Source organism: Eptatretus burgeri, chromosome 2, assembly GCF_056783735.1.
Source record: "Eptatretus burgeri isolate ZD-2024b chromosome 2, Ebu_testis_v1, whole genome shotgun sequence".
In the NCBI taxonomy this organism is placed as follows: domain Eukaryota; kingdom Metazoa; phylum Chordata; class Myxini; order Myxiniformes; family Myxinidae; genus Eptatretus; species Eptatretus burgeri.
In genome coordinates this window covers 150936383-150952988 of record NC_140962.1, presented here as the reverse complement: position 1 = coordinate 150952988, position 16606 = coordinate 150936383, and the positions used below count along the sequence as shown (strand labels likewise).

General features: G+C 45.2%; 1 protein-coding gene across 3 annotated transcripts in view; it reads right to left on the bottom strand.

The window, feature by feature from the left end:
• Positions 1–16606, bottom strand: part of LOC147033546 (voltage-dependent L-type calcium channel subunit alpha-1S-like) — a 224001-nt gene that overhangs the window by 80714 nt on the left and 126681 nt on the right. The window lies entirely within an intron of this gene.

The window sequence follows — 16606 nt, the reverse complement described above, 5'->3', positions numbered from 1 at the left end:
GGGGGATTGCTGGTGGACCTTGAGTGCCCTGCGGAAAAATGGGGGGGGGAGGGGAGCATATCACAAAAAGAGCAGGGGGGTGGTCGAGACCGGAGAGAAGATGGTAGAAGACAGAAAGACCACCGACCCGCCTGCGGTGAGAGAGTGAGAGACCCAAAAAACCTCAGCCTCATCACGGGAGATACCAATGATCCTAAATGCCTTGGTTTCCACAGCATGAAACCGAGAAAGGTGAGAGGTGGTTGCACCAGCCCAGAGAGGAGAGCAGTACACCATCAGGCTGTGGACGAAAGCGTTGTTTGTGGTCAGGAGCTCAGGTGTGCCAAGGAAGCACTTCGGAGGATGCCCAGTCGGTGACTGGCTTTGGAGGCCAACTTGGAAATGTGGCTTTCCCAGGAAAGATCACGACAGATAGTGACACTCAGAAGTTAGAATGAAAGGATCTAATGTAAAGAAATGTGAAGGAGCTAATCTATAGGAAGATGGAGGAGCAATTTTGTAGACCCATGATGGATCTAATCTATTGGATCATATAAGAGCTAATCTCTAGGAACATGGAGGAGCTAATCTAAAGGAACATGAACATGGAGGAGCTAATATATAGGAAAGTGGAGGAGCAAATGTATAGGCTCATGGAAGAGCTAATCTTTAGGCTGATGGAGGATCTCATCTCTAGGAACATGAGGAGCTAATCAGCTAATCTATAGGAACATGGAAGAGCTAAGTTATGGAAACATGGATGATCTCATTTGTAGGAACATGGAAGAGCTAATCTCTATATACTCAGGAGGAGCGAATCGATAGGCTCATGGAGGAGCGAATCGGTAGGCTCATGGAGCAGCTAATCTTTAGGAATATGAAAGGGCTAATCTCTATATACTCATGGAGGAGCTAATGTATAGACCCATGGAGGAGCTAATGTATCGGCTCATGAAGGAGCTAATCCAGAGGATCAAGTAAGAGCTAATATATAAGCTCATTGAGGAGATAATCTAAAGGAACATGGAGGAGCAAATCTGAAGGATCATGGAGGAGCTAATCTTTCGGATCATGAAAAAGCGAACAACAAGGAATAACAAGGAATAACAAGTGGAAGTCCATGCATTGCACGTCGAGCCATTGTGTAATTATGATGGCACATAGATGCGAAAACAGGAATCCGTATCTTAGACAAGGTTTTGACAAAATAGTGTGGTGGGATTAATTAAGATCAGAGAGTGAGTGGCATGTGAGTGAGTCGAACATAGATGCGATGTAATGCTGTGATGTAGGGTAGACGGACAATGAAAAGGAGACTGTGACGTAGGGTAGACAGACAGGACACCCAAATTTTGCCCCTCATCCCAGTGCTCAGTCGATACTCGACACGCAACAAGGAAACCCAACACAGGTGGAGGCCCCTCATGCCTGCACGAACACCACACCAACCCATCTACACAAGATCCAAGGAAGAAAATGCAAAAAAAAAAAGTTTTTAATTAATGAAAGGAAAAACAAAAATTGTTTGTTTTAATTTTTTTAAATGTTTGGTTTTTTTTTGGATGGGGGGGGGTTGTAGTTTTTTTCCGCCTTTTCTTCCCATCGGGGAGGGGGCATGGGCTTGGTTAAAACACACATCAACCATACAACCCCCCTTGACAACACCCCCACCAACAGCACTCCATACACAATCACCCATCAATGCTCAAACTACCTAAAAGTCTTATCAACATCCCCATACCCATCCATAACTTCCAGGTACCGATCCAATTCTAATTTAAACTTATCTACTGTTTCTGCTGCCACTACCTTTCCAGGGAGGCCATTCCATGCATTAACTACTCTCTGAGTGAAAGTCCCCTACCTTAAGGCGCTGTCACACCTTGACGTTTTATCCAGCAATGACAACGTATAAAAATGTATGTAAAACGTTGGCGTACGCTGAAGTTTTGGGTTTTTTTAAGTTTTGGTCATATTCATAACGTGTTGGTCGTACGCATAACATATTAGTAACGGGCACAGAACGTTTCATTGTCTTATCGATAACTTATACCAATGAATGCTTAGCCTGGTGTCGGCATTCACAACCTATGCCCAACGATAGTTTAACTTAGGCATAGTGCGCTGCACGTATCGCTGACAAATTTGTGGCGTTCTCTGTTAAAAACCTGCCACTCACCGATTTAAATCATAACCGCCTGAAAATTGGAAGTGACAACATCGCAGTCACACGTTGACGATTTAGCCAGCGTATGCCGACCTATGAAAAATGTGTCTAAAACGCTGCCACACGTCGAATACGGAATGGGTAAGTTGTGTATACGTTAGGAGCACGCTGAAAAACAATGAAGTACACTGTCATATTCCGTGGCACGTCAAGTACGTCGTGAAATTTCAAGCATGGTGAAAATTTTACGACGTACTCGACGTATGGCTCACAAGTTTCGCATACGCTGGCGTAAGTTCAAGGCACGCTCCGCGATCGTTGACACACGTAGGACACACGTTACTTGTAAGTTACTCATAAGTCGAAACACGTCGAGGTAATGCTCAGCATACCAAAAACTTAATTTTTAACCTATGAGTAACGTGCTTTGAACCTATGTGTAACGTGCTTTGAACCTTTGTGTAACGTATCTCAAACGCACATTGTCGTATGTAGATTAATTTGATTGACGTCTTCCGGACGACCACAGAACTTACTGAACGTGTTTCTAACTTACATCTGAAATGAGAGCGAGAGATGAACCTTCAGAGTTTAGGCTTTATTCCATTTGATTGGAGCCGCTTCTGTGGGCACACCAGGAAATACAGGTTCAGCTAGGAGTACATAAGCAGAAACGTATACATGTGCAGTTAACCATTGCAGACTAATCCGCGTAAGCACGGAGTTCGATATAATCTCCATTCTCACCAGTCAATGAGCACCTTCAGTTAACGAGCATCAAGTGGATAGCCGATGTCAATAGCAATGCCCCGGGGACAATCACCCGTGCCGCAGAGACCTCCCCTTATACGCGAGACGCACAACATGTGATCCCGCGTCATGTCCCTTGATTCACGTTAATTCACCACATTCTCCGCACCTTTAAAATGTAACTAGGGGCCCATCTTACGCACCATGATTGCTTTAGCACTATAGGAGTATACATTTCAAGCAACGCGGACTAATAGATCTACAGGAGCATACATGCCAAGCAGTGATTATTTTGAGTTGTAGGAGCATGGAAATGAGCATCGATATATGATATAATGGGCATATAGGAGCATGAGCAGCGAGAATGCCGATAATCTCCTTCACAGATTGAGTCGTCGAGGGGGCCTTATTCGTCGACCTCTCCGGGAGTAAACGGCAGTTTCACTTGAGGGAGACTCCCGATCCTCTTGGTGAGCCTCGACTTGTGCCGGGGATGACTCCTCGATCGCTCTCGGGGGGAACGCGGCAGCCCCGTCGCCTGGCGGAGTTCCTGGGGGGGAAATGTCAGAAGGAGGAGTGCCAGGAGGTGGTGTACCGGTGGGAGGAGTACCGGCGGGAGCCAGATGGCGAACCGACACAGTGGTCTCCCTGCCATCCGGGAGCCTGACATGAGCATACTCTGGATTAGTGTCAATGAGTTCGACCCCCTCCACCAGCGGTTCATACTTGCTTTGTCGTACCGGGCGTTTCATGAACACTGTACCGGGGTGGGTCAGCCAGTTGGGCACCGTTTGACTGTCAACATAACGTCGTTGGTGAGTAAACATACGTTCGTGAGGAGTGGCATTTGTGGACGTGCAGAGCAAAGAGCGTATGGAATTCATTGCGTCAGGAAGAGCAACCTCCCATCGCTCGGGGCCCAGTCCTCTCGATTTCAGCGCCAGAGTTATGGCTTTCCAAATAACTCCATTATACCTTTCCACCTGCCCGTTTCCCTGTGGGTTGTAACCCGTCGTTCGACTAGTTGCTATGCCGTGCTCTAATAGGAATTGTTTTAGCCCGGCCGACATGAAACACGGCCCTCTGTCTGAATGTATGTACGAAGGTCTCCCAAACATAGCGAAGAGGTCAGAGAGACATTTTACGACAGTGCCCGAGGTCATATCCGAGCACGGAAACGCGAAAGGGAACCTTGAATATTCATCAACAACGGTGAATATGTATCTGTTGTCTGTCTCGGTGGGCAGGGGCCCTTTGAAGTCGATGTTTAGTCTCTCGAAGGGGGAAGTAGCCTTGATCAGTCTGCCAGATGCCGCGCCAAAGAATCTGGGTTTTAGTTCAGCACAAACAGGGCATGAAGCATTCATTTGTTTAATATCTTCAACAGAATAGGGAAGATTTTGTCTGTGTGACGAAATGTGCCATCCTGGTTACCCCGGGTGGCACAGAGACACATGGAGGTCTTGCAAAGCCTGACTGATTGTTGCCGAACTGTAGACCCGGGAGAAGGTATCTGCAGCAGGGTTTTCCTTCCGGGCCGGTAAACAATGTCGTACCTGTAGCAGGCTAGGTCTATCCGCCATCTCATAATTTTTTCATTCTTAATTTTCCCGTTATTTTTCCCATCAAACATGAAAGCCACGGATCGTTGGTCCGTAACGAGCGTGAAGTGGTTTCCCAGTAAATAATGTCTCCATTTACGCAGCGCTTCGACGATGGCGTACGCCTCCTTCTCTATTGCCGAGTGTCTCTGCTCGCTTCTAGAGAGAGTTCTCGAGAAGAAAGCGACCGGCCGCCCAGACTGATTAAGTGTTGCAGCTATGGCGTGATTTGGAGCGTCGGTCTCCACCACGAAGGGCACCGAGCTGTCGATCGATAAAACCACGGACTTACTGATATCATCCTTGAGATCGTGGAAAGCTTTCACGACAGCGGCATCTGGTGGAAAGTTTTTGCAATGCACTAGGGGATGTATTTTCTCGGAGTATTGCGAAATCCATCTTGCATAGTAAGCGAACATCCCGATCACCCGGCGCATTGTCTGCAAGTCCTGAGGTGGTGGAAGCTCACGGAGCGGGCGCAATCGCTCAGGATCAGGCTTAATTGTGCCGTCGGCTATCGTGTAGCCGAGAAGGTCAATTGACCTTGCCGAGAATACGCATTTCTCGTAGTTGAGAGTCAGATTATATTTTCCAGCAATGCTCAAGAATCTGTCCAGATTCCTATCATGTTCCCTCTGATCCCTACCGCACACTGTGACATTATCCACGTAAACAAAAGTGTCTTCGAGGTTTTCATCTGAGATGATGTCGTCCATAACCCGTTGGAAGCAAGCTACTCCATTCGTGACACCGAATGGTATCCTTCTGAACTGGTAGAGGCGCCGCCCCTGCCTGGAATGCAGTGTACGGTTTGTCTTCCTCTCGGATGGGAATTTGATGATAGGCGCTTCGCAAGTCGATGGTACTGAATACCTTATAATTGGCCACGCGTTCGACCATCTCATCTATGCGCGGCAGGGGGTAGGCGTCGAGTTGGGTGAAGCGATTGACCATTTGGGAATAATCGACAACCATCCGTCTCTTATGGTTCTGACTGCTGGTTACTAACACCTGTGCGCGCCATGGCGAATCGCTCGGTTCTATAATTCCCTCCTCCAGTAATCGCTTGGTTTCTGAAGTGATGAAATTCATGTCAGCAGTGGTATATCGCCGCGATTTGATCGCTATCGGTTTGCAGACCGGCGACAAGTTAGCGAACAGCTGGGGGGACGTCACCTCCGCGGTGGTCAGCGCATTTAAAATTAGACGAGGCTTGCTTCCTCCAAAGGGTATTTCGACGCGCGTGTGCTGCTTGAGGACATTATGACCCAGAATTACGTCTGCGCACAAATCACGAAGCACCAGCACCTTTACATCCCGATGCGTGTACCCTTTTACGTCCAATTCAACATTGCAGTACCCTCGTACGCGGGATTGTAGTGAGGTGGCGGCCATGCATACCGTATTGTCAGTCGGGTGGATTACCCATTTCCTGCCCTTCACTAGCGAGCTGTTGACGAAACTTTCAGAGCTACCGGTATCAATCAGTGCCTCAGCCATATGCCCGTTAATTCGCACGTTGATGATAGCCTTGGATAGATTCCCCGGGGAGGCTGCAGTCAATTTATTTTGCGAGTAGAGAGCCGCAGAAGTGGGTTTATTCCTCCTTAGAGTAGATTTACATACCCTGGCATAATGCCCTTTCTTGTCGCAATTCATGCATGTGGCATCTCTGGCGGGACATTTTTGACGAGGATGCCTTTTGTACCCACAAAAGAAGCATTTACCGACCGGAGCAGTTGCTGAGGAGTTTGACGAGGTCTGGGTATCCGGCTCCTCGGGTGTTTCTCCATCCCTCATGTCTGGCTGTGTCTGTGCCAGTGGGGTTCCTTGGGTTCCCATCGTAGCAGCGTTCATGAGCAGCATCGGTGTCCCAAATGACTCAGATTGCTGCTGAGCCGTATCCATCGCTCGAGCCTGATCGACTACCTTGTCAAGAGTGGGTTGCGCTTTCTCTAGTAAGCGTTGCCGTATGTGGGCTGATCTGAGTCCTTGGATGAATGCCTCCCGTGTGGCTTCCTTTCGGTGTTCCTCGGCGCTTACCGCCCGGAAGCTGCAGTCTTTTCCCAGCTGATTCAGAGCTTGCAGGAACTGATCGATTGTCTCCCCGGCTGCTTGCTTGCGTGTGTTGAGAAGATGTCGTATGTATACCTCGTTCTTGGGCTTCACGTAGAGCGCCTGCAGCACGTCAATCGCTGCTTCGTAAGTGTCGCACCCTGAGAAGAGCCTGTACACGCCGGGCGAGACATGATTCACGAGAGCGGCGAATTTGTCAGCTCCCTCCGCGATGATGGTCAGATAGTGTGAGAAGGAGCAGAACCAATGTGACCATTTCATTTCTGCGTCAGTCGTGTTTGGGTCTGCGTCGAACCTCTCTGGTTTGTAGATCTTGTCCATCTTTGGTTGAGAGAGCCGAGAAAATCAAATGGAATAAATTGAAATGAGAGCGAGAGATGAACCTTCAGAGTTTAGGCTTTATTCCATTTGATTGGAGCCGCTTCTGTGGGCACACCAGGAAATACAGGTTCTGCTAGGAGTACATAAGCAGAAACGTATACATGTGCAGTTAACCATTGCAGACTAATCCGCGTAAGCACGGAGTTCGATATAATCTCCATTCTCACCAGTCAATGAGCACCTTCAGTTAACGAGCATCAAGTGGACAGCCGATGTCAATAGCAATGCCCCGGGGACAATCACCCGTGCCGCAGAGACCTCCCCTTATACGCGAGATGCACAACATGTGATCCCGCGTCATGTCCCTTGATTCACGTTAATTCACCACAACATCTACCGTATAATGGCGATTTGGCAGCGTTTAGGGGAATTGGTATATACAAATGGGCTTCACAAGAGGAACCCGTCAGTGTTCCAGACCCCATGTTGAGTAGATGTCGATGTCAATGTCAGTAGTATCAGTAGTAGTAGTAGTAGTAGTAGTATTAGGTGAGCGTGTCAGTAGTAGTAGTAGAAGTAGTAGATCCATGTCAGTAGTATTAGGTTAGCATGATGGGTAGGGTGTGGCTGATGATGCATCCTCGTTACGTCCACGAATAGGAGACTACTTTGTACCATTGTTCGATGTTCTTTTCGGCTAATTTTTTTTTCTCATTCCCACGATGAACTATTTTTTTGTTTTAGTTTTTAAAGTATTCAAAACTACTTGGACAAATGCATAATGTACTAGTAATGAACACAGAATGCTTCGATAACTTATAGATGAGTTATACCAACGATTGATTAGCGTGTTTTAGGCGTCCACAACCTATGCCCAACGATAGTCTAACGTATGCATAGCGTGGCATCGTATCGTCGACGATTACGTGAGGTTTTCTATTCATCGTCTGCAACTTCACTTTTAATAAATGCCTGTCACTCGCCTATTGTTTTGGACGCTGGTGCTCGGCAATTGAAATTGTTTTCATTGAACGAGTGAAATCGCTTCCACAGCACTGCAGTCACGGCACCAACAGCAGCAGGCTCAGTGCCAGCCTCATGCCAGGCTCAAGCGGATCCCTGTATAAGGTGTGATCCCAACTGCTTGGTTATCCTTGGACCCACTCTGGCTAGCAGCTCGTCGAACATCGCTGCGGGCATTCGCAGGAAGTTGATGAAGGATGCATGGTCCTCGTTCCGGAGTTCCACCATGAGCTGGTCATATATGCCGTAATGGGGTCGCCTCCCGATCCATGGTCTGACCCAGTTCCTTCTCCTCCGTTCAGCTCTTCTTCTCCCAGCTCTATTGGCATGCAACTGGTGCAGTGTCAACTCGATGAGGTCATGTTGATGTTCGAGGACAGGTCGGTATTGTCGTCTCAGCCTTGCCGTATCCTCCATCTCTCGGAATGACATGGACATGTATTCACCACGAAGTCTAAAAAAAGAGACGGGTTCCTCCTGCGAAGCCCCTTTTTATATAGAAAACGATATTTTATATATATATATATATATAGATATTTTATATCTATAAGTTAGAAACGCGTTCAGTAAGTTCTGTGGTCGTCCTGAAGACGTCAAATACATCTTCATACGTATTTGTGCATAGGACATGCTTTACACATAATTCCCAAGCACATTACTCATAGGTTATAAACAAGTCACGGGTATCCTAAACATTACTTTGACGTGTTTCGACATATGAGGAACTTTCAAGTAACGTGTTGCGAAGTGTGAACAACGTTCGTGTAGCGTGCTTACAAAACGTTACTCATAGGTTAGAAATAATTTTCGGGTACGCTAAACATTACCTCGACGTGTTTCGACTTATGAGCAACTTACAAGTAACGTGTGTCGACGTGTGTCAACGATCGCATAACGTGCCTACAACTTATGGCCAGCGTAGTGGAACATGTGTCATATGCCGGCATACATCGTAAAATTTCAAGCATGCAAAAATTTGAGGACAACCCAAAAGTACAACGTTTAAAGCCAGTGTACTACGACGTATGGCAGTGTTTTTCAGCATGCTCTTAACGTATACAAAACGTACCCATAACGTATTCGACGTGTGCCAGTGTTTTAGACCAATTTTTCATAAATCGGCATACGCTGGCTAAATCGTCAAGGTGTGACAGCAGCTTTAGGGTCCTGTCACACCTTGATGTTTTAGCCAGCATATGGCAACGTCTCAAAATGTATGTAAAACGCTGGAGTACGCTGAACTATTGATGTTTTTTTTTAGTTTTGGGCATATAATAACGTGTTGGACATATGCATAACGTATTAGTAATGTACACAGTAGGTTTCAATCACATATAGATAACTTATACCAGCGAATGCTGAGCGTGTTATTGGCGTTCACAACATATGCCCAACGATAGTCTAACGTATGCATAGCGTGGCAGCGTATCGCCGACGATCACGTGGCGTAGGCTATTCATAGGCTGCGGCTCGACGATTCAAATCATAACCGCACTGGACATCAAAGTGTGAAGCCGCTGTCACACCTTGACGTTTTAGCCAGCGTATGCCGACGTATGAAAAATTTGCCGAACGAAGCTGGCACACGTCGAATACGTCATTGGTAAGTTTTGTATACGTTAAGAGCATGCTGGCATACGTTGTAGTATGTTGGCATACGTCGTAGTACGCTGGCATACGTCGTAGTACGCCGAGTACGTCGAGAAATTTTCAGCATGTTGAAAATTTCTCGACGTACTCAGCATATGACACACGTTCCGCATACGCTGGCCATAAGTTGTAGGCACATTACGCGATCATTGACACACGTCACTTGTACATTACTCATAAGTCGAAACACGTCAAGGTAATGGTTAGCGTCAGTGTTCCAGACTCCCTGGTTTTTTTATTTTTAATTTTTTCTTCGGTATGACGGTGCTGTTGACACTTCGATTTCTAGTGCGGTTATGATTTAAATCGTTGAGCGGCAGCCTATTAATTATATTAAATTATAACCGCACAAGAAATCGAAGTGTTAACATCACCGTCATACCGAAGAAAAAAAATAAATAAAAAAACAGGGAGTCTGGAACACTGACGCTCACCATTACCTTGACGTGTTTCGACTTTTGAGTAACGTACAAGTAACGTGTGTTGACGTGTGTCAACGATCGCGTAACGTGCCTAAAACATGTTACTCATAGGTTAGAAATAAGTTTGGGTACGCTAAACATTACCTCGATGTGTTTCGACTTATGAGTAACTTACAAGTAACGTGTGTCTACGTGCGTCAACGATTGCGTAACATGCCGACAACTTATGGCCAGCGTTATGTGGGACGTGTGAGTCATACGCTGGCATACGTCGAAAAATTTCAAGCATGGAAAATTTGTCTGACAGCTCGGCGTACTACGACGTATGCCAGCGTACAAAGACGTATGCCTGCGTACTACGAAAAAAAGCCAGCATACTACGACGTATGCCAGCGTGCTCTTAACGTATACAAACTTACCCATAACATATTCGACGTGTTCCAGCATTTTAGCCAAATTTTGCATACGTCAGGCATACGCTGGCTAAATCGTCAAGGTGTGACAGGGCCTTTATTACCATCTTAACTCTCCTCTTCTTTACTCTCAGGCTATGGCGCCTCGTTCTATCACTGCCTGCTCTGTGGAATAATTCATCGACACTTATTTTACCTCTATTGTGGAAAGTGAATTATGAATTGAATTTATAATAATATAAAAATGCAATTTATAATACTGTAAAAATGCAAAATTAACTTAGTTTAGTGCTTTTGAGAAATAATCTAATAATTATACATGCTGAGAAAGCTAGTAAAGAGCAGAATACACACATTTCTCTGATTTAGTCGTAAACAACCTTGTAAAACTTTATCTATCCAGTGATCATCTTCGTCAGCAGGGCAAATTATGACTCTCTCCTATCTCCCACCCCCCCAACCCTCCCACACCCCTTCCCAGGGCTGTAAACAAACTCCAAAACAAACCAAAACCCCTCTATGTAGCAAATTTGAAGTCTACAAAGCTCCATCTGATACCTTGGTAGAAACGGTATATATACACTCAATATTCTATGTAGTCTTAAGTCTTCAGCTTGCAACGATGTAGCAAGTTGGGGCTGTCCTTCTGTGCACAGGAGTGTCTTGTATTTTACTGAATAAACAGCTTGTATTGAATTATAGATTCCTGTGGCAAGAAATTGCTCCCACACTACCTTTCATTATCTCAAACATCTCGATAATATCTCCTCATAATCACCTCCTTTCTAGGGTGTAAAGCCCCATCTCCTTTTCGCTGAGTCGAGCTCGGCCCAGAATCAATTGAGTCGCCCTGCACTGAACCCTCTCTATGGCATCGACGTCCTTCCTGAATTGTGGTGACCAAAACTGCACACAACATTCTAAATGTGGCCCTCACTAAATTCCTGTACAACGTTAACACAACATCTTGAGATATATAACTGATCCCCCTCCGAATACAGCCGAAAACCCGATTTGCTCTACCTATAGCTGCCTGGCGCTGTGCTGCTTGCTTACCTCCCGTATCTATTACCACCCCCAGATCCTTCTCCTGTGTGACATGCTCCAAAATTACCCCTTGCATCCTGTAATCTCTCTTTTCATTGTTCTTTCCCATCCCCAACACCTTACACTTGCTCAGGTTAAATTCCACCTGCCAGTCTTTTGCCAAATCTACACAAGTATCAACACTTTCCTGAATCTGATCACCACCCCCTCTGATATCCACCTCACCTCCAAGCTTTTTGTCCTCTGCAAATTTGGAAAGTTTACTCTTTACCCCATTATCCAAATCGTTGATGTGAATATTGAATAGTAATGATCAGAGTACTGATCTCTGAGGTACCCCGCTGCTTACATCCTCCCACTCACTGCCACTCTTTGCTTCCTACCATTAAGCCAGTTTGCAATCCAATTAGCGACCTGACCAGCCACTCCACAAGCCCTCACTTCGGCTAACAACCTCCGATGTGGTACCTTATCAAATGCCTTCTTAAAGTCTAGATATACTTTGTCCACTGCCTTTCCCTCATCCACCCAATCAGACGCTGCTTCATCCAACTCGAAAAGATTTGTAAAACAGGAACTACCTTTGGTAAACCCATGCTGACAACCTTTAATTAGTTTGTATTTGTTTAAATGGCTCCTTATCTGGTCTTTGATCAATGTCTCCAACACCTTCTCCACAACTGAGGTCAAACTAACAGGTCTTTAGTTTCCCAATTCCTTTCTGGATCCTTTATTAAATAATGGTGTTACATTTGTTACTCTCCAATACTCTGGTACCTGTCCTGACTCCAGTGAGCAATTGAAAATATCCATTAACATCTCACTTACCTGCTCAGCCACCTCCATCAATACTCTCGGGTGCATATTATCTGGACCCGGAGCCTTATCTACTCTTAGATTACCTAGCTGTTCCTTTACTTCCTCCACTCCAACCTGGATCTTCTGGAAAAGCCCTTCCTCACCTCCTCGATAGATACTCTCAGCTATTGGCAATTCTCCTGACTGTTCTTGTGTAAAAGTTGAAGCAAAATACCTGTTTAATAAGCCTGCCATCTCACTTTCATCACTAACCACTCTCCCGGTGCTATTCCTCAATGGACCCACACTGGTCCTAACCTGTTCTTTTCCCCTGATATACTTAAAGAAAGCTTTGCTATTATGTTTAATATTCTTAGCCATGTCCTATTCATACTCTCTTTTGGCTTGCCGAGTTATTTATTTCACTTGTCTCTGTTTACTTCCATAATGATGTAAATCTAACTCCAGTCGTGTTATTTTAAACCTAATAAATTCCTTCTGCTTCTCCTTCATAGTATTCCTTATCTCACTGCTCAACCACCCTCGTCTCGTTCTCCTACTTTTACACCTCATTGGAATGTACTTACTCTGCACTCTACACATTTGGTCCTTAAAGGTTTCCCATTTCTCTGATGCTGATTGTCCTGTTGTTAGCGTCTCCCAATCTACATCACCAAACTCTCTCCTCATACCCTCAAAGTTTACCTTCCTGAAATCTAATAGCCTTACCCTACTATCCTGAACTCTAACCCTTCACAGAATCTTTGCGCACACAATGTTATGGTCACTTGCTCCGAAATGCTCCCCGACCTCCACCTCCTCCACCATATTGGGATCGTTACTTAAAAGGAGGTCAATTATTGCACCCCCTCCCCCTCCCCGCGTTGGATTATCTACAAACTGGGTTAAAAAGCAATCTTGGAATAAAACTACGAAATCCTCTAAAACCAATGTAATCCTCTCAGACTAAAACTAATCTAAAGGATCATGGAGGAGCAAATCAATAGGATAATGAAATAGCCAATCTGTCGGCTCATGGAGGTTCTAATCTTTAGGATCATGAAAGAGCGTATCCATCGGCTCATGGAGGAGCTAATCCATAGGATCATGAAAGAGCTCATCTATAGGAACATGAAGGAGCTAATCAGTAGGATCATGAAAGAGCTAATCAATAGGAACATGGAGGAGCGAATCGATAGGATCATGTAAGAGCTAATCTATAGGCTCATGGAGGAGCGAATCTAGAGGATCATGAAACAGCTAATATATAGGCTCATCGAGGAACTATGGCAGTTCAGCGCACTCTTCCAAGCCACGGTCATATTTCTTCCATATGAATGCTTTGCTTCTTGAATTCTTGCCAATCTTCAAAAAGACTTTTTTTTTAAATCACGTTTGTCATACAAAGGACATGAGCACACAATGGTTCGTGCATGATAGTGCAACTCCCCATGAATTCAGAAGAGCTCTCTTTGACATTCTGCAACATACTTATGAAGATTGCATCATTTCTCGCAAGTTTCCGGACAGTTGTTCACACATGACCAATGCGCTGTTGCTCTCCATACAAATTAAGACTTTCAACTTGTGATTACAAATGCGTCATTATTTCGTGAATCACCTTGGAAATTGAGAGGGCGTTCTCAAATGGATGTACGAGAATAGGTGAAGACATCCAACATGATGGATCAAATTCTCATGTTGAACTCCTTTTATTTGGGCAGACCTCAGCACAGAGTCAATTACACTTTGGTGGGGAATTATTTCTGGGATTAAATTTCCCTTATTGATCTCATGGTTGCAGTGAATGTTGCTGGTGTTAATGTGTTCTAACTATCGGTCATCTGGGACCTTCTGGCGGTAAAAGGTTGGGTTTATGGCGAACGACGAGCCACTGACACGTACGAGCCCGTCATACGATGTGCCGATGACTAACCCTCTGAACATGGAGTATACAATTTGATTATCACCTGCCATGGGGTTGGCAGGATGGCCGAGAGGTACACACACTCAGCCCTAAGCTGTCCTAACTTGGGTTTGAATCCCGACCCAGCTCTAAACTGTCATCCTGGTATTTCACAGGTCGGGTGATTCATCAATTTGCCTGGTGTCCCTCCGATGGACGTTAAACTAACTGGGCGTCCCGCCTCCCGACATTAGTTGGTGTACCTTAATGATCCCACAATGTCCTTCTCGAAGAGTAGTTGAGCTATCTCCGGCACCATGGTCAAATTCCAAATTCGTATCCTAACTACTGCTGGGAAGGCAATGGCAAACCACCTAGCATAACCCTTGCTCAGGAAGCTGCTTCGGCAGCACCAATGCACTGTGAAGAGTATGGTGCATCGCAGAGAGAGGAAGACAAGAGAAAGACCACATGCCATATCTAACAAACCATCGAATGCCCTACATCTACCATTAATTACCATGGGATACACTTCACCACATGTTTTTTTTTAAAGCGTAAGCTGACAGACAAAGGTATTTCAGTTTGAAACATCCCAGAATGTGCAGAAAGCTTGTTACTCAATCCTCTTTATAAGATGCGCAACAGTTACCAACATGTCCCTTGGGGGTTGTTTACTGGTATGTCATGTTTTTTGTGTCGGACAACCTGCACACATCAGCAGACTAAACAAAGAGCACAATTACCTGAGCTCCACCATCTTCCAATCAACTGACGTTAACTTCGTTCACAACATCTGATGCATGACATATTGTGCAATGGCATGCACCTGGCAACTTGGTCCAAGATGATACTGAAGCATCTTTCACACAACAAATTGGGCCAAAGTTGGACAGCATTGCCCACCAGTTGGACAGGGCCTCCAAACAATTAAATACTGTACATTAAAGTAATGGTGATAAACGACAATGACATTTAATGGTTATGGAGTTACATTTCTACATACAGCGCCTTGTCTGCCATTACGGGACAATTCTATCAGGAATTCATGGCGAATCCATTGCTGCGACGTGAATTAAAAAAATAATAATAATAATAATCAGAGTCCGTGGATAATAACTAACACATCCAGCAGGAATTGTGCTGGGGGATACGCTGGCTCCAAATTGCGTTTGAATTCCCAGGAAAGTAGGAATGGCAGCTTAATGAATAAAGATTATGGATACATACTTTCGAGCCTGCAGCCTCAGCACACAGCCAAGGAGTCCCTTATGGTCAAGCAAAGTAAATAAATAAATAAATAGAGGATGTATTATTTGTAAAGATTTCATTTCCATCTAAATCCTCTTTTTCATTGCCACACTGTTCATGTCTGGCTCTTCGGTGGTTTTTATATGTCGTCCTGAAGGTCTTCAGAGCCCAGAAGATCTTGCAAGCCAAGGGGAGCCTCGCCTGGTGGAGTATACGTGGTTGAAAGGCCTCCGCAGAAGGTCAGGTGTTTCTCAGATGTGGAATGATGATCGATATCTCAGTTGGTCGTGTGGTATATCTCTGAGCTGTTTAGCCATTAATTTGTTCCCCTGCGGAGCTGATGATGTGTCTGTTCCTTGGATTGAAACGTAAAGTCGGCCGTCCCAACTGGATTACAGGTTAAAGATAGTGTGGTGATGTTCCAAAGTGTCGGCCCTTGGGTGCTGCTGCCTTGAACAATGTAACTGCTTGGAGACTTTAAAGGGATGGAAAAGTGAATTTTGAGTAAGGCTGGCAATATAACGGAGGACTGGTAGGATAGCCTATGGGTATGCACACTGCCTTCTGCGTAGCTGAGGCTGCATTCAAATATCGACCCAGTCATCTCTCACTGTCATCCTGGTATTCAAATCTCCCACCGTCATCCTGGTATTTCGCAGGCAAGGCGATTCATCAATGTTAAGCAGGAGGACACGTCTACCAGCACCGGTCATTGGTGAATGTTAATTATCCCACGGGTCTTTCACGTTGATTAGTTGGGCTGTCGCTGGCACCCTGGCTGACTCCGAATTTGCTCTGCCCAACATGCACCTGGCAAGCGTGACAATATGCCAAAACCCTCAACATGAGGATGCATTGAGGAAGGCCTTCGTCCTGAGATGGATTGAAATCAGGATGATGATGATGATGACGACGACGACAGATATAAAGGCTTTAGTATATATTCAAATTACTTGTAGGTGTAGAAATACAAACCTATAAACACAGACTATCAATAATTTTCTGAAGCTCGAAACACGGTAGAAAGAACAACCCATGAAAATTTGAACGGGTTTGGAGATGAATCAAAGGTTGTGGAAACGTACACATTATAAAAAAGGAGAGAAATGTCTAAAACAACAAGACTGCCCAAGGCACTTGTTCAAGGGGTTTTGACATCATGGAAAATATCGCCCTTTATTTACAGAAATGTCAACCAACAT